General features: G+C 32.1%; 1 non-coding gene across 1 annotated transcript; it reads left to right on the top strand.

Annotated features, from left to right (window-relative positions):
- The first annotated feature begins 22224 nt into the window (after positions 1–22224).
- LOC112654221 (U1 spliceosomal RNA) lies at positions 22225–22387 on the top strand. The gene has a single exon (XR_003132882.1). It is a non-coding gene; the product is annotated as a U1 spliceosomal RNA (small nuclear RNA).
- The last annotated feature ends 866 nt before the right edge of the window (positions 22388–23253 follow it).

Below are 23253 nucleotides of genomic sequence, written 5' to 3'. Positions count from 1 at the left end.
GGTTCTTAGACAACTGCAAACATTTTAACTCAGGGCCCATTTTGTTTTGTCTATATTCCCATCTACTTATTTCCCTTCTTTTTGGATTGCATTTCATTCATAATTATTTAATATTTATCTTTAAAATATATAATTTTAAAAATATGATTGTTAATTATTACATCTAAAAAAATAGCAGTATTTCTTTAGCAGCACACAATATCTAGCAAGTATTGTATTTATGTAGACTCTTTACCAAGTATCTTTTGAAAATAATTTACAAAGCTATCCCTACATGAATGACATCGATACTCTAGAAAAGTAATGCAGATGCCTCATAAGAACATATTTACTATATTTTTTCTGATGGTAAATTTAACTTCCTCTGAAAATTTCTACCATCATGGTCAGTTACATTCCAAATTCATATTTTCTCCATTCAAAAAGAAAAATAAAATATCACGATTGGTTAAGAGGTTTTTTTTTTCTGTATCATCCAAGCTCTACTAGACTATAAATATATAAATATTGATATGACTTGGCATGTTTGCAAACTTATTTTATACATTAAGCAATGCTTTTTATGCTTATCATGTACTACTCACTCTATGCATTCTTTCAGTTTTCTTGTGTTTTGCCAAACATTCCATTTGACCAATGAGTTAAAGTGTACACTGAAACTGATGAACTGCAAGTATATTCAATATATTTCTGGTAAAATCTGAGTCAGCATGAAGACTCTACTGGAGTGCAAGAATTAACATGACATAATGCTGAGTACAGTCTCTTTCAAGTTAAAGATCTGAATAGCAAAATTGAATCCATGAAACTATATTGGTTTTCTAGAATAAAAAACTAGGCAACCCCATTTTAGTCGTGGGCTAGTACACAATACAAAGATTCTTTAATTGAAATAACATAGAATTAATTTAAATTGCTGTGGATAGTAATTTTCTGAAGTCTTTCTGCATAGAACTCAAACAGGGAGAGGGTATGTGAGTGTGTATATTATATATATGTGTGTGTGTATTTATAATTCTTATTAATTAAGTAAAATGAAACAAAATGTCAGATATCATTCTTCTACATAATTTTAGCAAGACTCTGAAACAGTGAACACATGTTATCTTGTTTTTAAATTCTATGTTCTGCCCACATTGAGTTATGAATAATCTAGTCTTGCTAATTGCTTTTTCACAAACTCCCATTCTGATTTTACTTCATATGTTCAATCTATTTTTTTCCTTTTGTATTTCTATAAATATTCTTCTACTGGCTACTTACTAATTCCTTTAATAGTCTTTAATCTCAACAATTTATTATTTTATTCTGAAAGAGTAACTTCCCAAGTCATTCTGAGCTAGCTTTAAAAAATAGCTTTAAGGTCATGATTAAAGGTGGAAAATTCAAATTATTTAAAATAGTTATTGAACAAAATCAATTCTGTTTTCAAAACATAACATTCATAAAAATCTGGCTCCTATTGTGTGAATTAAGGAAGTCATGTACATTAAAATAGTTTCTCTCTGATGTTAACTAATTAGAATTTACATAAAAACTTGAATTAAGAAAAAAATAGTTTGCCTAGGTCCTTTTCAAAGAGAGAGAGAATTAGCTAGAATTTATGATAAAATAACTGAATTTGAAATATATTTATTGGCATTTGCAAGAATCAAAAGTCACTTTTTAATGTCATATTTCAAAAAATATATTTATACATATATACTGACTAGCTTTGGAAATCTACAAAAATATGTTTATATGAACTCTTAGGTGAAAAAGCAAAAACAAAACAAAACAAAAAACCTAGCCCACATTTGAGAGTAAGTCTTCCAGGTAATTTTTAACCAGTAATATAAATGAACTGGTTGGTCATTCTAAAATTAATGCCAAAAAAGATGAGATATTAGAGAAACTGAATTATATTGTTGGTTCAGATAATATTTTTTTTAAAAATCTACCAAGATCATGAATGTGTCCTCTAAATAGTGAACAAAATGCAAATTACTTAGTACTGTACAATGCTTCATATGTTCTTTGGCTTTTTCATTTTATTATCATTATTTTGGTGCTGGGCATTATTTATTTCAAAGAATTATATCAAATGACAAATGGATCATAACATTATGTCAATAATAAGCACATCTGAGATTCTCATAGCAACTTTTTTGTTATGCATATCTACATATATTGACCATATAATATAATCCTACTGTACATAATGTTATGTTACATTTGTAACATAACATGTAACATTTGTTACACAGAAAACAAATCCACCTTTCTAAAGTTTAGTCCCTTTTGACCCTGTACTAGGAAACAATTTATACACAGTACAACCGGAAACTCCGTGAACAAATATTTAATATGCTGTTTATTGCATCTTTTTTTTTAATTTTTTAAATTTATTTATGATAGTCACAGAGAGAGAGAGAGAGAGGCAGAGACACAGGCAGAGGGAGAAGCAGGCTCCATGCACCGGGAGCCCGATGTGGGATTCGATCCCGGGTCTCCAGGACCGCGCCCTGGGCCAAAGGCAGGCGCCAAACCGCTGTGCCACCCAGGGATCCCTGTTTATTGCATCTTGATGACCAAAATATTTTCATCAAGTTATGATTTTTTTAAATTCTTTTAGATTTTGAGCATCCAAATAGATGGTACTAAGTAGGAAAATAGAATGGGAATAGCTCGGGATATATGTGTTTTCTCCATTTGTATACTGGGAAGCAACATCTGCATCCTGAGACTCAAGGTATCCTGTTCTCCAGTCATGCGAAAGTATTCTTTGTCTCCTTTAGAATAAAGGAGCTGATTGTCATCTAGCTATTTTTTGTTCATTTTTTTTTTTTTTTTAGAATGGAAGCTCTTCCAGGAGCTTCACTACTAAATTTGAGCTAATAAGAAACAAAAATGGCTGGTTAATATTAATGAGAGCAATTTGTAAGTCATACAAATTTAAATTATTCACCTTGCTCCATTTGATGATCATACTTGGACAGAATGGCACCATAGAACTAGGTAATGCCTACAAGGAAGGTACTCAATCAGTGTTTTTTGTTTTATATTACAATTATATATTTTTATCATACCTATTCAATTTGTCTATAGGTTTCTGAGAGACATAATGTTGTTGGAGGGCCATGTTGAAAGAAAATGTCAAAGATATTCAATAAGTTCAAAATGCATTTATTGATTTGTTACCTAATAATTATGCCCAAAGTTTATTGCCGTTGTGACATTCCACTTATTATGAATCAAGGAGTTCATGTGCCCCTAGATGAAGAGGTCAAAAGAATAACAGTGCCATTTTAGCATGGTTTTGATACTTAAATATTCCAATTTTTAAATTTAAGTCCAATCTGAAATAATAAAAATATTCAAATAAGTTTTCTGGTGCTGTTAAAGTGGCTCATTTGCCAGTGTCTATTAACCTCAATTTTACTTTGGGATTATGAGCTACTGAACTCTTGGCAACCTATGTGCACAAAGGTTGCTGCCTTATATTTTTTTCATGATGATCTGCTTAATAAGTAAGCATCAACTTCAAGTGTCTGCCTGTGTCTAAAGTCTTGTTGTATAGACAAGAGAAATAGCACTTTTCAAGGCAGCACTTTCTATGCCTTTCTGGAAAGTTACTATTGGCTCCTTTTGTCAAATATATTCCTGCAAAAGTATCCTATAAAAAAATCTAGGTACAATTCACTGCTTAAGAACCATATCAAAACATGAAAATCTACCTTTCAATAAGGCAAATGTCTTAAATTTTTGTTGAACAATATTAAACTACATGACTCATGAATATAAAACTCCACAGTTATTTGTTGCAAATAGAAATAAATGATTGTAAGAAAAAAAAGAAATGAATGATTGTATGTTAGTTTATATAATTTACAAGAGCATTTGGGAGAATATATAAATGGAAAATATGTAAAATACCTTATAAGGAGAATTTTATACATTCTATTTATTTTTAAAACAGTGTAATACTGCATTTTAAGAAAATATTAAGTATTTATCAAGATTAAGATCTCATTTGTAAATTCAGTATGAGAGTATGAATGTCTGTATATATTTGACATTCTCTGAAGGGAATTGATTGGTTGAAGGAGATAGAGAGTAACTTTAGTCATGCTGCAAAAATGATTATTTATTACTCTGAGATGTGTTTTTGTACTCATTTGACTTCAACTAAAATAAGAGCCTGTGTTGCAGAAAGGGAAAAGTGGAATGAAGTGAATAACTCTGTTTTATTTTATTTTATTCTTAAAAATAGATTTTTTTAACGATTTTATTTATTTAGTCATGAGAGACACAGAAAGAGGCAGAGACATAGGCAGAGGGAGGAGAAGCAGGCTCCCTGCAGGAGCCTGATGCAGGACTCCATCCCAGAACTCCGAGATCACGTCCTGAGCTGAAGGCAGGTGCTCAACCACTGAGACACCCAGGCATCCCATAAACTCTATTTTAATGAGAATGGCATTGTAGTGGCGTAGGAGCAAAGACATGAAACTTCATGTTGGAAGATAATGAATTAATTCCAACTCAGCACCTACATACTTTTTTTTTAATCTAAGGTAAGTTATTAACTTCTATAAACTCATTTACCTCATTTGTGAAATGAGGATATGCTGGATGTTTTCCATTTGCCTGCACAGATCTACTCTCCATCCTTATCCACTTTGTGCTGTGTCTCTGGCGGTTGACATTTATGGAATGAACCAACCAAGAATCTTGGCTTTCTGACTTCTGGTTGATTTCAGTGACTAGTAAGCACCAATAGAAGGGTAATCATGGAAGTTTTATGCCAGGCTCAAGATTGACAATGCTGAATTTTTCTCAGAAAGCCACAGGTCTTGCTAGGTATTTGTAGCCATTCTTTTCACTAATACTTTCAGGTCTAGTAGAGACCATGAACAAGTTTCTTTACCATCTCTTTTTTTTTCTCGAGATTTACTTAAATTTCAGTTAGTTAACATACAGTGTAATGTTAGTTTCAGGTGTGGGATTTAGTGATTCATCACTTATATACAATACCCAATGATCATCATAAGTGCCCTCCCTTATACACATCACCTGTTTAACCCAACCTCCACCCACCTCCCTATGCATTTTTCTTAAATCTAGCCCTACATATGCAGGTGATTCCATTAGTAAATGCTCAGTTTAAACCTTTGAGCATGTAATTATCTCCTGGACCCATATTCACATGGAGGATAAATTTAAAAATCCCCAGCAATGACAGTTGTTGTATGGACTTATTGTTCTAAGAATAAAATAAGTATTGTTATATGTGTAAAAATTAGTAAAATATATTAGATGTCACACAAACATTAGTTGAAATAATCTAGGTCATAATACCTCTGAGCCGAGTTTGAAATGCATGCCTGGCTATTCTGTTGAAGCAATATCAGCAGAGCCTTCCTGATGCAAAAGAGCTGATCTGCCTTCAGCATTTTAGGCTCCAACTTCTGCCGGCCTCCACAGTTTTCCTAAGACTTAGAGCTACTCTGAACCATTGTTATTAAGGCAAGAGGTGCATTCCGTCCACTCCTGTATCTCAGAATGATACTTTTTCCCAACACTTAGGTTTTAAAGTTATCCTGTCTAAAATTTGGCAAGTATGTGGATTTTCTAAGATGTCTGTCAGGAAAGTGACAATTGCAATGTTGTTAGAAAAAGAGGGATCGACATTGCTGACAAGATGACAGTGCCTCAGTTGCTGGATAACAAAGGTGACAAGAACCTGAAAATGGTTATGAATTCTTGACATTTTCCTACAGGGCAAAGGCATCTCATATCACATGTTGTGAAGGTGATAGTCAATTCAAAGAAATGATGCTTACAGGTGTTCTATTCATTTCAGAGACTTGATTAGGAAAACGTAGCAAGTGCGACATAGTGAGTTTAAATGTTGGAATAAGAGAGAACACCCCCTCCATCAATATGCCCATACTGTGGTACAGTGTTGAAATGGAAAGATCATCAAAGTGCCATTCTAGAAATATATATTTTAACCATGTCTTAATTCAAATACAGTGAATTTCCTGAGGCCCAGCGATGGTTAATTTTATGTCAACTTGACTTGTGCTAAGGGATGTCCAGATAGCTGGTAAGACATCATTTTTGGATGTGCCCAAAGGACTATTTCTGGAAGAGATTAGCATTCAGATTTGTGGATTAAGTCAAGAAGATCACCCTCACCAATGTAGGTGGGCCTCACCCTACTTGCTGAAGGCTTTAATAGAATAAAGAGGCAAAGGAAGGGCAAAATTTTTCTCTCTACTTGAGCTAAGACTATCATCTTCCTCTGCCCTGAGACATCTATTCTAGGGCCTTCAAACTCAGACCAGGTTTATGCTATCAGCTCCCCTGCAGTTCTCAACCTTTCAGACTTGGATTTATACCACTGGTTCTCAGGCCTTTAGATTTGGACTGAATTACTGAATAGCTTTCCTGGTTCTCCAGGTTGCACTTGGAGTTCATGGAGCTTCTCAGCCTCTATAATTACATGATCCAATTCCTATAATAAATCTCCTCTTAGATATATCCTATAGATATATCAGGAGAACCCTAATACAGGCACATCTGTTAACTGCTATAGGTCTCATTTAGTAAAGCATTGAGATGAGAGTAAAATAATTAGGATCTTATCCACATCATGCATGAGATTGATGGAGAATTAATTAGATAAATGCCTTTTCCAATCATCCTGTCTCACTATAGACAAATTGCTTAACCTTTCTAAGATTCAGTTTATTTATAAAGTGCAAATACAATTAGAAATAATGTCACAGTTTCAACATCATGAGCAATTACAAAATATATAATTCAACTTATAAAAGAACATATATTAATCATATTTATTATTTTTATACCAGAAATTACCAGTATAATGAGAGAAATAAAACATTTTATAGCCTAGAATGTGTTCAGATTGTTAAAACAGAATTTCAATTAAATACTAAGGTAAAAAAAAATCACTCACAGAAGAATAAGGATAATAAATAAAGGGTAATATTTCTTCAATTTTAGGCTGAGAAGACAGTGTGAACAAAACTGAAGGAAACTATAAATCTGAAAAGTGGTGGATTTTGCTACATCGAATTTTGAAACACCAGAAACTAATGGTAAACTATGAAAATGTGATGATAATATTTATTGCCAACACATAGCCAGATTACGGACCATAAAAATAAGTGATTCCATCCATTCACATTTTCATTCAACAAATATCTAGGAAAGGCAAACACCCCCAATTGAAACAAGGAAAACATTACATATAAACAAATTTATATGGCCAACAAATAGGGATGCTAGGGTGGCTCAGTTGGTTAAGTATCTGATTCTTATTTTCAGCTCAGGTTATGATTTTAGGGTTATGGGATTGAGCCCCGCATCCAAGCATGCATCGAGCCCTAGGTCAATCTCCTCTCTGAACATGAAGCCTGCTTACAATTCTCTCTATTCCTCTGCTATTTCCCACCTCCTTCTCTAAAATAAATAAATAAATTGCCAATAAATAAAATGTAAGTATGAAGCTCAGTGATAATCAAATTACTTGGAAAAAAATACAATGAAGACTATACTTTTCCATAAATAGAATACATTAAAAATATATACGTTTTAATTGTGTCCTGTTAAAATATTATTAAATAATATAACATATAACATTTTTATTTTATTTTAATTTTATTTTTAAAAAAATTATTTATTTATTCATGAGAGAGGCAGAGACACAAGCAGAGGGAGAAGCAGGCTCCCTGCAGGGAACTTGATGGGGGACTCGATCCCAGGAACCTGAGATCACAACCTGACCCAAAGGCAGTTGCTCAACCACTGAGCCAACCAGGTGTCCTAACATTATTATATTTTTTAATTGCCAAAAAAATAAAGAGCTACAAGATAGATATTTTTTCCATTTTGTGAAACATATTTAGGACTTTAAACATGATGGAATCTTTCAGTTACTTTGAGAGAAATTAATATCCTAAAATGTAATTCCTTAAGATCCAGAAAGTTAATCACTTGCCATTTAGTATTACTTATATTAACTATTTAAATTGAGTAGTCTGAACTATACTGACCAAACAGAACCAGTCTTGAAAACATATAATGGAAGAGTATTCTAGGAGATCTACATAGATTGTAAAAAAAGTTAGAAAGGTACAGTATATAGATCTTTTAATTCAGCAAGATCACTCTTGCCACAATGTGGAAAGTACTTTGAAATGCCTGAACTACAAATAGATTTAGAATATGTTCATGCTCTTCCTAATTCCAAAATGTTCAGTCTTAAAAAAAAAAAAAAAAAAAAAAAGCACGTATAACTAAGAACAATTCACAATAAACATATGGCCACTCTACCGTGATTATTTATACCCTTTTTTTCAAAAACATTTAAACCAGGGGATAACTTTATTGTTTTATGCACTTTGGAATATGCTTTTTAATTTATTAAATATTTCTCTACATTTTAAGAATTTTAGGCTGTTTTAGTTGCAAACATAATATTTGCAGATAACTTATATTTAAAAAGAAATGAAACAATAAAAGATAGATATCATTGAAGCTTCTCTAAGGGCTGTTCTATGGTTTGAGAAAGGCTGATCTCCATCGATTTCCAGAATAAATTTAAAAAAGTAGATTTATTTTTAACTTCATTTAATAGAGGAGTTAAATAGTCAAGGTTTAAAATTCTACATATTCTGGTTTCAATATACCCCATTCAAACCAGGACTATATATTGCTATTTAGATACAATGGTTCAGTTATTAATATTCAGTTCATTATTCAGTTCAGTTATTAATGATGAAGACAATAATAGTAAATGTGAACATACACACAAACATACACACAGATTTACTATTCCTCAAATATGTCTTTTTCTTTTCTTTCCTAAGAGCTACTTTTACATTAGTATTGAAAAGGTATAACTAATACCCCAACACAGTCAATCTATTAATATGTAAGTTATAAACTTAAGAAATAAACCATTGTTGAACTTGTCCCCCAATAGGAATTATAATCTTGCATATTCTTTCATCTGCTAGCTTTCTCCCATAATAATACAGATAACCAATACACAGAATTGTTATTCATCAGTGAATTGCATACATTAGCAGCTTAAAATATATGATATACATATATATATCTCAAGTATATTGCCTCATATTGCTAGACAATAAATGTGAACTTAAAATATTGCATCATTCTCTAGTTATTATGTTTCTGAGATTCATTCATACTCTTACAAGCTTCTTTCATTTTCACTTCTGTGTAATATTCCATTAGAAATGGGATTAGCAAAGTTTTTCTGTAACTAGATAATACATATGTTTGGCTTTATAGGGCATATGGTCTCTCTCACAACTACCCAACTTTGCTGTCATACAGAAAAGGCAGCCATACACAATACACAACCCAGTACATGTGGCTGTGTTTCAATAAAACATTATTTACAAAAATAGGAGGCTTGCCAGCTTTGGCTCACGGTCCATAGTTTGCCAATTCCTTCATTACATGAATATAACCAAATTTATTTATAGGCCCTCCTGTCTATAGACACTTTTGTTATTTCTAGTTAGCTAATTACAAATGATTCTTGCTATGAACATTTTAGCATAATTTTTTCTGACACATATGCATATGCTTAGAAATGGAATTCCTAAATCTTAGTTATGCATATTTTTAAAGATAAAGCTATATTCTTTCCTATAGTGATTTTTAGCAATTTCTCATTTGTATAAACATCTCTGTTAAACCACATCTTTACTAAAATTTTGTATTGTCAGATTTCTTCATTTTTACCTATATGGTAGTGAATATCAAATTGAATATCATATTTTGATATGAAATTGTATTTCCATGATATTAACAAAAATAGTTTGTTTTCATTTTTTTTGTAGATGCATATATGATTCTGTTTCTTTAGAATACCTGTATATCAGGGAGGGGGGTATTGCCTATTTTTAATACTTGATTTTTGTATTTTTTTTCTGTTGAGTAAATATATTCTTGAATTACTTTTACAGTTATGTTTCAAAAGTCTTATTTCAATTTGTCACTTGTCTTTTTATTTTCTTTATAATTTATTTCAATAAGCAGCTTTTGGTATCTTAGTTTATTCAGGCCTTTTGTTTTTGGATACTATATGAGAATACAGTCATATATCTGGAAGGGTCCATATCGAAATGCTAAAAATGGTTATTTTCTTTACACTTTGGTATATTTTCCAAATATTCTTGAGTAAAACTATGTGCTTCATCTATAATAAAAATAAATATTTTTTTCTTTAGCAAATTATACAATAAGGTTGGTTCAATTTTAATATTCTACCCTTTAAAATTACATTCTTTATAATTGATTTGATCCTCAAAGTTTAAAATGTTTTGCTAATGGCAAAATTTACATTATTATCCTCAAATGTCCTAATGGGTATGATTATTAAGGTTAGGATTCATCACTTTAGAAGCTGAGGACATTTAGCCTCCTGGGGCATTATTTAGGAGGATGAATCCATTTTTATTTTTTAAAATATAAGAGTTTATTTACATATGTTTTCAACCACTTGCCAGGGGTCAAGTAATATCCCATCTAAACTATACCCCTAAGTCATATTTCACATCGACTTTATGAATGCACACATGCAGTACTTTTTCAGGTGTCTTCACAATATTTTTATATTTTCATTACTATAAAATTGATGTTCAGTCAATAAAACAGAAGACATGAAGGTTCCAAATGTTGAATTTGTCCTAATACTCTGTGATCAACTTTGCCATCTCACAATTTCCAGATATCTAAGTTGATCATGTCTCTATATCTTTGATATGTCTCTGACACACATCAACATTTTTAAGTTAGACAAATTTCATGAAACAGTATAGAAATATACTTTAAAAATGTCCCATGTATTCACTTGTTCTCAAAAGCCCCTATATGACTGCAATCAAATTAGATAAAATACATCCCAAGACATTTAGCTGAGATAAGAAGAAACATTAAATCTGTGTGAGATTGATATTATATAAGTCCATCTTTTTTTTTTTTAAGACACTCTATTCATAGGCAGATAAACTCACTTTATGTAAAACCATGATTTAAACATATAGGAAGAGGCAGGGATGGTGGTTACCACACACTGGAGTAGCCATTTTCATTGCCAAACTTGTTCCAAAATTCTAATCATTTCATCAATTTGGGTTGTTTTTGTTTTTAATTCTTTATTTAAATTTAGTGTAGTTAATGGATACCATATTATTAATTTCAGGGGTAGAATTTAATGATTCATCAGTTGCATATAACACCCAAATGCTCACTACTTCAAGTGACCTCCTTCACCCACATCACTGAATTGCCCCCTCCCCCCACCCACCACCTTCCATCAATTTGTTTTTGTCTGCAATTCTTATTCAAACATATCTCCCTTGAAGTAATAGTTATAATCATTATACCTCGATATCTGTATATGAAATGTTCACTGTAGTGCTACAAATTTTTGGTTATGTATTTACTATTATAAAAATATATTGTTTCTTTGTTGAGTACTATCAAATTAGGATATAAGTAAACAATAATTTTAGTAAGTGGTAGGCAATTGGTAGCATTTTTTTTCCCCAGAAATAATGTTTAATATATTTGCTGTATGGACAGCTTTAATTAAAAACTTAAAAGAAATTTTCTTTTAAACTACAAAAAACATACTGGCCTTATAATGCCAGTAAAAATAAATACAAAATGGCTGCATAATGACTCAGGTCATTTCCAAAAAGCAAAAGAAAAGAAAAAAACAGAAAAGAAAAAAACAACCTAAAGTTTCAATTAAATTATTATTTTCAGCAATATCTGAATACTGTGGTTTTAAGATTGGTTCTGAAAGCTGAAAACTATAAACGTTTTTAAAATGTTCCTGCTTGTCAAAGACACCAAAATTAAAAATAATAATAATATGACATTGATTGCCTAAATCACATACTAAAATCATAATCATAATCCAATATAATAGTAATTCAATCAATTCAATCAATCATTTGATCATTTCACATTTTGCGTCCCTAAAAATAACCATACAACTTTGAATATGAAACAAAAACACTGGATTACTGAAATGAATTTAGTTATCATATAAGAGTATTTAAAACTGGTTTATTTTCCCCTCCATTTTAATGTTTACAACTTAATCATTAAGGATTCTATGAACTCTTTACTATATATTCCAGTTAAATTTTCCTGATGTTTCTTTGACTACTTTCCTCTTTTATACATTAACTCGCTGACAAAAGAAATATTCTTATTTAGAAGAATAACAAAAACACGATGAGAGCACTTATGACTGAGCTATGAAGATAATTTTCTAGATTCAATTCAGCAAGTAATTTTTGATTGTTCTATGTATTCAAAATAAGGGAAGAGTAACAGCACAACTATTGGTTTTCTTTTTTTTAAAAAAGATTTTATTTATTTATTCATGAGAGACACACACACACAGAGGCAGAGACACAGGCAGAGGGAGAAGCAGGCTCCATGCTGGGAGCCTGATGTGGGACTCGATCCCAGGTCTCCATGATCATGCCCTGGGCTGAAGGCAGGCGCTTAATGGCTGAGCCACCCAGGGATCCCAACAGCTCTTGCTTTTCAGTATATATTCAACGTATATAATTCAGTATGAAAGGAAAACAGGTGTATTAATTCTACATTTGATTTATTTTAAAAATATTTTTATTTCCTTTTTCAATATATCTTGCAAAAAGAAAAGGAATGAAAGAATAAAAAAAGGAAAGAAAAAAGAAAGAGGAGGAAGGGGAGGGAGGGAGGAAGAAGGAAAGGAAGGAAGGAAGGAAGAAAGGAAGGAAGGAAGGAAGGAAGGAAGGAAGGAAGGAAGGAAGGAAGGAAGGAAGGAAGGAAAACAAGCTAAGAAGCTGGATTCCTGCTCATATAAACAAAATTTGGCCTAAAAATGATCATATATTGCTACCAACTTAAATCATCCAAAATTTGTGCAAATTATTTTAATTGCTGATTGATAAGGACTCTTTCAGGTCAGGCCCAAGTGGAACCAAGCCATAAAACAAGAAAAAAACAGCTCAACTCAACACTAGAATTAGATGAGAAGTTTCCCCCTTCCCATGTCAGATTATGCTTGAGTTATGGAGCATGAGACAAGAATGGTAAGCTGTAGGTTGGAGGGTAAGTAGGAACAAAGTCATGAAGTAATAGAACTCTAATATTACATGCCAAGCTGTGTCTGCCCAAAATCCATATGGTGAACTCCTAACCTCTGGTACCTCAAAATGTGACTGTATTTGAAGACAGGCCTTTAAAGAGCTAATTAAGGTAAAATAAAGTCACATGGGTGGGCCCTAGTCCAATATGACTGATGTTCTTATAAGAAGGGGAGAATAAGACAAGATGAAGTTCCTAAGCACAGAGGAAGAAGGTGGCAGATGCAAAAAATCTATAAATAAATAAATAAAATAAAAAATAAATGAAAAAAAATAAAAAGAAGGTGGCAGATGCAAGCCAAGAAGAAAGTCCTCCCAAGAAACCAAACATGCTGACACCTTGATCTCCAACTTCTCAGTCTCCAGAACTATAAGAAAATAAATGTCTATGGTTAAGTTCTCTACTCTGTAGCATTTTTTAAGGCAGGCCTAGAAAACAAATGTATCTAGTAACAGAGATTGGTCTTTACCCTGTGAGAATGGAAATCATGGGCAGTTGAATAGGGAAGTAACCCAATTAATGAAGAAATAAATTTTTAAGACTGTTGATTTTTCATATTTTGAGCTTTGTCCTTAAATCCGCTGAACACAGACTTTACTATTGCTTATGATATTCCACTATACTTTTGAACAGATTTGATTCCAATGTATATATATATATACATATATATGAATCATATATGAATATATATATATACATATGAAATCTTATGAACCTTCCTGAAATTTTGTGGTTCTACTGTCTTCTCAGGAGCTACAAAGAAGAGTGCTACTGTATCTTATATATTAAAACTCATCTGATATTTAAAGAGAAGCTGTCCAATTCTCATTGAAATATCTCCTTCAATATACTTGCCATATAAAAGTAACCTACTGTTATGTGATTTTGAACTATTCACCATTATTGTGAGCCTACCCTGGCCTGAAATTATTTTCAGCCCACATCTTAAAATGCAGCACTATGTGTAAACATAATACTCCATGTGGCAAAAGCTAAATAAATCTTTTTGGTTGTGAGGTGCACTATGCTGATCACATTATCTCCTTTCATTTAATGAGTTGTCTTTTTAAATTTTTTTAAAGAATTTTTCTTTGAGAAACTGAGACAAAAACGACAAGTAATTGTCAAACAGCAAAAAATGTTGTGGAGCCAAAATCTAAACTATGTCTGTCTGATTCTCAGCTCAATATTAATAGGTACATTATATGGTTTCTAAATGGTATTGGTTCATTACAAACTTGTGGGCGAAATGGAAAAAAAAAAAAAGTGATGCTCTTTAATTTTTTTGTCCTCTAAACTATTTTCCATTGACACAAACTTACTTTAGGGATGCTTTGAAACCTTTTGATCTTATGAACACAATTGTTTTTAATGTATAGTTTTCCTATCCCTCATTTCATAAATTATTTCCTTTATCTGAGTTCAAATTTTCCTTTTTATTTCCTTACTCAATTTGGTCTGTAATTTCAAATGTAAATATAAGTTTATAGAAATCTTGATTCTCCAATTCAAATTATATTTTATCCTTTTCAACTTTGTTCTCTGCAATTTTAATAACAGTTCTTTCTTTTAATTTAAAACTTTTATGGGCATATGGACTAAAAGAGAAGGTCAAAGTCATGTCCTTATAGTTGAATGGAGACTCTTGGTTGTCTGTTCATGCACTTGTGAATTTTTCTAAATATATATTATTGATACTGTGTTTAGCTCCTTAGAGGAACTTACTTAATGTTTTCCAAATATCTTTTTAAAAAACAAATTTTATGGGGGCAACTGGGTGGCTTAGTTTGTTGGGTGCACAACCAGGCCTTGCATCAGGTTCTGGGCTCATTAGGGAGTCTGCTTGAAAATTCTCTCCCTCTGTCACTCCTCTAACCCACTGTCTCTCAAATAAATAAATAAATCTCTAAAAGAAATTATGTAACATTGTAACTCTTAATGAAAAGAAGTTGATAAGACATAAAAGAAAGTGGAGACTACTAGAGAGCATTTTTCTTAAGCTTTGTTTTGTTTTTAAGGAGAAAGTAGGCAATCATATTTTTAAATTGACTATAAATAAGATACAGGTGTCTTTCATGCCATATATTTTCATTCTAGTTGCTTGATTATGTTACTAAATGATGGTGATAATAATAATGAACTATTTTATACATTTCTAAAGCCTGTTATGAATATTAAATGGACGTGACCTTTCCAAGCATCATGAACATTTAGTCCTTAGCCCATCTGACCAATGTTGTTATTACCAAAGCTTCCTTTATTTTCCCACTGTTCTTTTAGCTCCTTGGTGTTTTTAGTCTCTCTGGGTGTTTTCATTTACTGCCAAGTTTTCAAAAACAATCTATATGCTTATAACTCCCAAATCAATAGCAACAGCAGGCACCTACAATCACTTCAAATACATTTGTAATGTGGAAGTTTCCCTTTTCACCACTTCCATCCCAAGTCAGTGACTCCAATAATCATTAAATTATTCAAGCTAGAAAACCGAGACTCTTTAATAGACTCCTTCGTCTTCTTCACCCTCAAATCCAATTTAATCACTGTGCCCTAAATATATTAACTCCTAAAATATTTTTCCGATGACTCCCCCTTTTCTCAGATCTTTATCATATCTACTTTGGCAACCGCAACAGAAATATAAGCAGCCTGTCTGTCTCCAGGTACTATTTCAGTCTTCTTCACAGAATTTTTCAGAGTCATCTTTCTGAAATATAAGTGTGATTATGCTCTACAGTATTTTAAAACCTGCCAATGGTTTCCCATCAACCACAGGGCTATGTCAAACTGTCAACATGGCATAAGTTTCCTTGATACTCTAGTCTCAGTTTTGACTTACACACGGCTGCTCATATGTTAAAAATACCAGTCTATAAGAGTTTCAAAAGAAAATATCCTTTTCAAGAATATGAAGTTTTATACTTCAAAAATACCTCAAAATGTGTCACTATGGAAAAATCTATTATTTATTGGACTTTTGAAGTCTTTTAATAGTTAATATCTTTTAAACACTTTATTTATCACAAAGTATTCTCAACTTAGACTATCCAAAGATCTTACCTGATTATTTAATCTATAAATTACAACTAGATTTTTCTCACCATTCTCTGACTTAAACATTTTCTATTCTCATTTCTACAGTGTTTGATGTTCTTACTCTGATTCATGCTTTTTCTTGCCATCATGTTTTTGATAAGACTGCCCTTTCTTTGTGTAATAACCCTTATTCCCACCATCATTTCAACCTGGACCTACCCCATCCTGTAGTCCAACATGTGCTCATCATTGATAACTCCATGCTGATGCTTTTATCATAAAGCAAGTTTTTCTTAACAAAGATATTTTGCTCCATACTTAGGTAGCACTCTCCCATGCATACAAAATACTATACACATTGCTATAATAGCCTACAATATTGTAATACAATTATATACTTAGGCATAAACCTTCTACATTAAATGATAAACACCTTGAGGACAGCATTTATTTCTCCCATGTTACAATCAACATGTCTCATAGTGTTTTCCAAATAGTCAATGCTCAAAAATTATTTGAAGAATTAATTAACATGCATTGTACTTATAAATGGCATATGTTACAGCCTTAGCTTTAAATGTTTATGTATTTTCTCTTTATAGTCCCAAGAAATGCCAAAGAAAGATTTTGAAGAAAAATAGAAAAAAAAAAATAGAAACTCACTGGTTTGCAAAATTTGTGGTACATTTTCTTACTGTTTTAGAAGCCCTGGTATTTGTCTATCCACAGGCTACTGATGCATTAACTATTCTTTTGATAGTTGGATTTTAGTTGCTTGGATTCTATCAACCTAATACAAGATTTAGAATTGGAGTAAAGGATAAGTTACGGGAAAGCCACAGGTCATACTACATGTTCAAATGGTGCCTAAAGTAATCAGTCAAAATCGACAAAGTGATTGTGGTCTCTTAGCTACAAATGTTGACATGCAGCATAATTATTGTGGTAGTAACACAGATCATATGAATGATCTCGCCTGAGATAAGATCATAGCCACTTTATTTTAATTCATTTTTAACTGTAATATTTACATAGATTTATTGTCAGCAATTCTGATATATTTCTCAGTTTATTCTTTCAAATTGCCAAAGCATTTCAGAAGCTTTCCAATACATTCATGTATTCAACAGGTATCTGTTTAGTGCCTACTATGTTAGGTAATGTGCAGGGTATTTGGGATGCATTAGGGAGTAACACAAAGTCCTGCCCAACTAACATTTGGCCAACAGGCACACGTAAAGATATTTGACATCACCTGTCATCAGGGAAATACAAATCAAAATCACAAAGAGATATCACTTCACACCTGTTAGAATGGCTGTCATGTAGAAGATGAGAGATACTAGCTGTTGAGGTTGTGGTGAAAAGGAAACTCTTACATACCGTTGGTGTAAATGTGAACTGGTCCCACCACTATGGAAAACAATTTGGAGTTTTGTCAAAATTCTTTTAAAAATAGATTTACCAAATGATCCAGTAATTCCCCTTTTGGGTTTATACCCAAAGGACATGAAAACAGGATTTTGAGAAGATTTATGCACTCCCGTGTGTGTGTGTGTGTGTGTGTGTGTGTTTTCACAATAACCAAGATAGAGAGATAACCTTAATGCCTACTAATAGATGAATGGAATATTATTCAGCTATGAGACAGGATGATATCCTGCTTTTTGTGACAATATGGATGAACCTTGAGCACGTTATGCTAAGTGAGATAAGTCACACATAGAAAGACAAATACTGCATGATATCACTTATATATACAACCTAAAAAAGTCAAATTGCAAAAACTAGATTGTAAAATGGTGTTTGTCAGGGGATGAGGTTGAGGGGATAAGACATGTTGTTTAATGGTACAAACTTGCAATGAGTAGTAAATAAGCCATAGATATTTAATACATAATATAATGAATATAGAAAATTTGTGCTATAATTATGTAATGTGATAAACATCGCTACAATGGGAATCATATTACAATATTTAAATATATCAAAGTAACATATACAAGTTAAATTTGCACAGTGTTATATTTAATTTATCGTAAATTAAATAAAGTTGACATAATGAAAAAATACATTAAATATGGTAGGTTAGATGGTATTAAGTGGTACATAAAAAAATAAAAGTACAACAGGATTAGGGCAATTAGAATTGTGTACACATGAGAAGATGCTGCAGGTAACACATCACCAGATTAAATAAAGTGATCAGAGTAGAAACTAAAGAGAAAATGGCATCACCTCCCAAACCTGAAGAAGATGACAAATTTAGCAAGAAGCTCTTGGCATAGAGCAGTCCAGAGATTGGAAAGAGCTTGAACAAATGCCCTAAGATAGGAATATCCCTGACCTTTGGGATAGTGTCTCTGAGCATAATGAGTAAGAGAGAGTGCTCAGCATTGCAGTCGGAGAAGTCAGTGAGGTCATGTCAGGTAGAGATGCATACACCTCTGTAAGGAGTTTGATTATTACTCTGACTTAAGTAGGGAACCATGGAACATTTTTAAACAGACATTTAAAATACCTTAACTTTTGAAAGATCAGTGGCTGTTCCTTGAGACTAGGCTGTCCTTGCATTCAGAGATCATTCAGACAAGAGATGTCAATGCATTGGCCCAGAGTTGGAACAACGTGGGTGGTTATAAAGTGGCCTGATACTAGATATACTCTGAGGATGGACAATAGGATTTTCTGATAGATTAGATGGTGAGCTTGAAAGAAAAAGATTCAAAATTAACTCCTGGGAAGTTTACATAAGCAAAGTCTAAGCAACTGGAGGGATGAGATGGCAACAGCTGAGATCAGGAAGGCAGTGAGTAAAATATGTGCAGAAGGAAGGTCAAGGATTCAATTTAGGGTATATTGAGCAAGATATTTATTAGACATTCTTCAGATAGCTTGAGGAATGAATTGAGAGTTTAGGAGAGAATGCCTGGGTCAGAGTTCATCAAAGGGCATTGCAGCTCCCTAACAAAAGATAGAGAATAAGATTTGGAGCAGTCTATTAGTGCTATCACTTTCACCATTGCTACAGCATCCCTCTTGAATGCTGGTCTTATAAATCTAAGTACATTATATAAATCTCCTGTGCTGTCTTCGCAAATATAGGTTTCTTCAGGAGGATCAGCCTTTCTCCAAACACAAAAGGTGATGCTGGAAAGCCGGTGCTTAGGAGACTTATATTTCCATAACTAAGAAACTGTCACTCAGCTGATTTCTGTCAAAAATAAAGAAAATTTGCTCCAAGGAGATTTAGTGCTTCTCTCTCTGGAAATAATAAATAGCAGTATAATGTCAGACAGTCTTCCCATGTCTGGTATCTGGAACCAATATCAATCTTGTAAGGGTAAGCCACATACCCTTGCACATATATATTAACATGCAAATATAGACATCTGTGTGGTATGATGGATAAGCATATTTACATATGAGTATCTATGTATACACACATTTTTTTATTTGGATGTACACAAATCTTCATATTCAATAGTTGAAATGTATGTTTTAGAGTATGCCAATGAAATCAGCTAGCGTGAGTACTCCAACTATTGTCCTATTTTGTAGGTAGGTTTGGCAATTCTAGATTATTTCCTCATTCCCCCTACAGTTTTGCAAGCATTTGCAATTTTTTTTTTATTTTTTTTTTATTTTTTATTTTTTTTAGCATTTGCAATTTTATGAATACAATGTTACTATATCAAAGGAAAATGAAAAGCGGTGATCTTATTACAGAAATAGAAAATAAGCTAAATGTGACTATGTAGCCTGGGATGTTCAGCTGTTCAGAAGGTATTACATGTGATAAATAATAGCCTTCTGCTTTAATATTCCCATATATTCTAGAAAATCATATTGAACTAAGAAATAGTTTTCAATTTTTTAAATATAAAGTTACTACTATTTCAAAGCACAGTTTCTTTAGAACTACTTGACTTTATGATGCATCTCTGATATCTATGCTTAGATGAAACAAGTTGATTGCAATTAGGCAAAGATTTATTTCATTTTTGCTGTAAATTTAAAATTATTTGCATTCACAGTAAAAAGTAAAAACATGCTCATAATGCAGTATAGAATTATGTAAAAATATAGCTAATCTCTAGTCAAGAAAAACCAACAGGTTAGCAAAAGCTTAGCAAACAGGTCATTTAAACAATGAACATAGTAAAGAATTATTGGCTATTATTGGCCTTTCAATAGAGGAAGCTATTTTACAGATGTTTTTGATTGAGGCAAAATTTAGAGAGAATTGTACAGATACAATTCAAATATTTTTGACAAATGTGCATACCTATCTAACCAATATCCCCAGCAAGACAAGTATGTTTCCATTCACCGAAAGAGGTCACTGTGCTAGGCCCATGATGCTTAATCACTTTTTACATGTGTATCTCCATAGATTAGTTTCGCTTATTTTGAGTTCATATGAAAGAAATGACACTGTATGTGCTATTTGGTGTTTGGATTTTCCAATTAACATAATACTTTTGAGAATAGTTTTTAAGAATTGCTATATGATGAATCACGGATTTATTTTTTATTGTTAATTAGTGTCCCATTGTGTGAATATACTACAGTTTGTTTATCACTTGTCCTAAAGATGGGCATTTGAGTTATTTTTGGGTTTTGGCAGTTTCAGTAGAGCTGCTATGAATATACATAAGCAGTCTGTTTTGGACTTAAATTACGACATCTGTTCAGTAAGTACAGTGGAGTGGAGTGGAGTGGAGTTACTGGGACATAGATTAAGTGTATTTTAACTTTGTAAGAAAATTCCAAGGAGTTTTCCAGAATTTTGTATGAATTCATATTCTTTTCAGAATTATATGAACATGTCATTTGTTCCTCATCTTTCTTAATACTTGATTATTTCACTCTTTAAAATTGTCTTGCATCTTTAATCTTTAAAATTCTAGAGGGTGTAGAACGGTATCTCATTAGAGTTTTAATTTTTATTTCCCTGACGAATAAAGGTATTTACTATTTATTTTCTTACTTGACATTCATGTCTCTCTTGATAAACTTTGTGCTCAAGTTTATGAGTTTTGTGCATTTTTTAGAATTAAATTTATCTTTTTATTTTTCAACTGTAAGATTTCCTTGTATTTTCCCAACAGAAATCACCACACACGTGTATCATAATACTCTCTTCCATATGTAACTTTCTTTTCATTTTCTTACAGTGATTTTTAATGAGCTGAAGTTTTCCATTTTGATGAAGTCTGATTTTTTAAGATTAATTATTTTTGAATTCTTTGTAAGTCATCTTTTCCTATCATAAGGTAGAATAAATATTCTCTGTTATTCTTTTATTTCTAGATGTTTATAGAATTTTTTAATCTTTAGATCTGTCAAAAATCTCAAATTGATTTTCATGTATTTTGCTACATAAGGGTTGGGAATTTTTTCCCATATAATTATCCACTTGTTCCAGTATAACCTGTTGAAAAAAACCCTTTTATTTCTCTCATTCCATTTCCTTAGTACTTATATACATGTGTGAATCTATTTCTGGACACTCTATTCTCTTTCAGTGAACTATTTGTCTGTGATTATGCCAATGACATATTATCTTGAATACTGTAATTTTATAGCATATTGTGAAATCAGCTAGTGTGAATACTCCAACTATTGTCTTTATTTTTTAGGTAATTTTGGCAAATTCTAGATTATTGCCTCATTTCCCTACAATTTTGTAATCAGCTTGGCAATTTCTATGAAAACAGCTATTGAGAGTTTAAATAGGGTTGTGTGTGTGTGTACATATTTGTATATGTATATATTTGCATATATGTATACATAGCTATATTTAACTATAACCATGTACAAATATTTAAATATAAATCTCTTTATATATAAAACATATTCTTATATGTCATATACTTATATGACACAAATACATCTTTAAAATCTTTACATGAAACATATATTTTTCTTAGATATATTTGGGAAATAATATAATATTATCAGTAAAATTTTTAAAAAAGAAAGGAACATACCTGGAAGGAGAGACACAATGATTATGAAGGTGGTTTTCCCTGGGTGAGGCTTTTCCATTGCACTCCGGGTGTGCTGCCCCTGTGATTTCCCCAAATGTAGGAAACCTGACAGCACAATTTGTTGTAGTAGGGGACTGTGTTTGTGCTCCCACCTGACCATTAAATGGTTAGAAAAAAAAGAGAGAGAGAAAAAGAAAAGAAAGGAAAGATGTTCATCAAGGATGATACAAATTTTAATAAAAGGTGGGCCATTTAAATTCCTTTATTTATTGATAGAAGAATAAAGCAGAATAGGTTAATTACTTTATCTTCCTTCTTCAGCTTCTCAAAGTAACTTAAGGATACAGCATGGAGGTACTTTCCCAGGGTCACAGACAGATGTGGCTAATGGAGGAATATTTTCTGAGCCCCATCTGGTGTCCTTTCAATCAGTTAAACATCTGATCTCAAGATAAATCTGGAGTATCATAACTTCAAAATTGATATTCCACATTTGGAAAAGAAATAACATTCTAAAATATTCCACTCCCATCAAAAGATATGTTCTACTTCCAAGCCTTTGTTGTTCTTTCTAGCCAGAATGCATTTTCCATTATCCACATGTCTAAAACTTTACCATCTTTCAAAGTCAAGTTCTCCATTCCTAAGAAATTTTGTTATTTGGTGACTGTTTTTGACAGCTTTATCAGGCAATGATTTGTATGAATTTTTAAATTTTACCAACAAGAGTCCCATGTACAGTAGTAAATGGAAGAGCACTGTCTTAAAGAATTGCAATTCTCACTATATCACCAGCAAAGTTCCATAGACAGGTACTCAGAAAATAAATACTGATTGGATAATAGTGGCCATGTAACAATAGGTAACATTTATCCTGCCTTACTATATGCACAAATTTTTCCAGATTACTCTTTCAATTATATGACTCAGGTAATTTTATTATGTACATTTTATCAATGAAAACAATGAGAAGTTAAAGAACTTGCCCATGTTCACGACTCTAACAGTAGTGGAATTGGGA

The sequence above is a fragment of the Canis lupus genome, chromosome 3 (assembly GCF_003254725.2).
Source record: "Canis lupus dingo isolate Sandy chromosome 3, ASM325472v2, whole genome shotgun sequence".
Lineage (NCBI taxonomy): Eukaryota > Metazoa > Chordata > Mammalia > Carnivora > Canidae > Canis > Canis lupus.
This window is presented reverse-complemented; position numbering and strand designations above follow the sequence as displayed.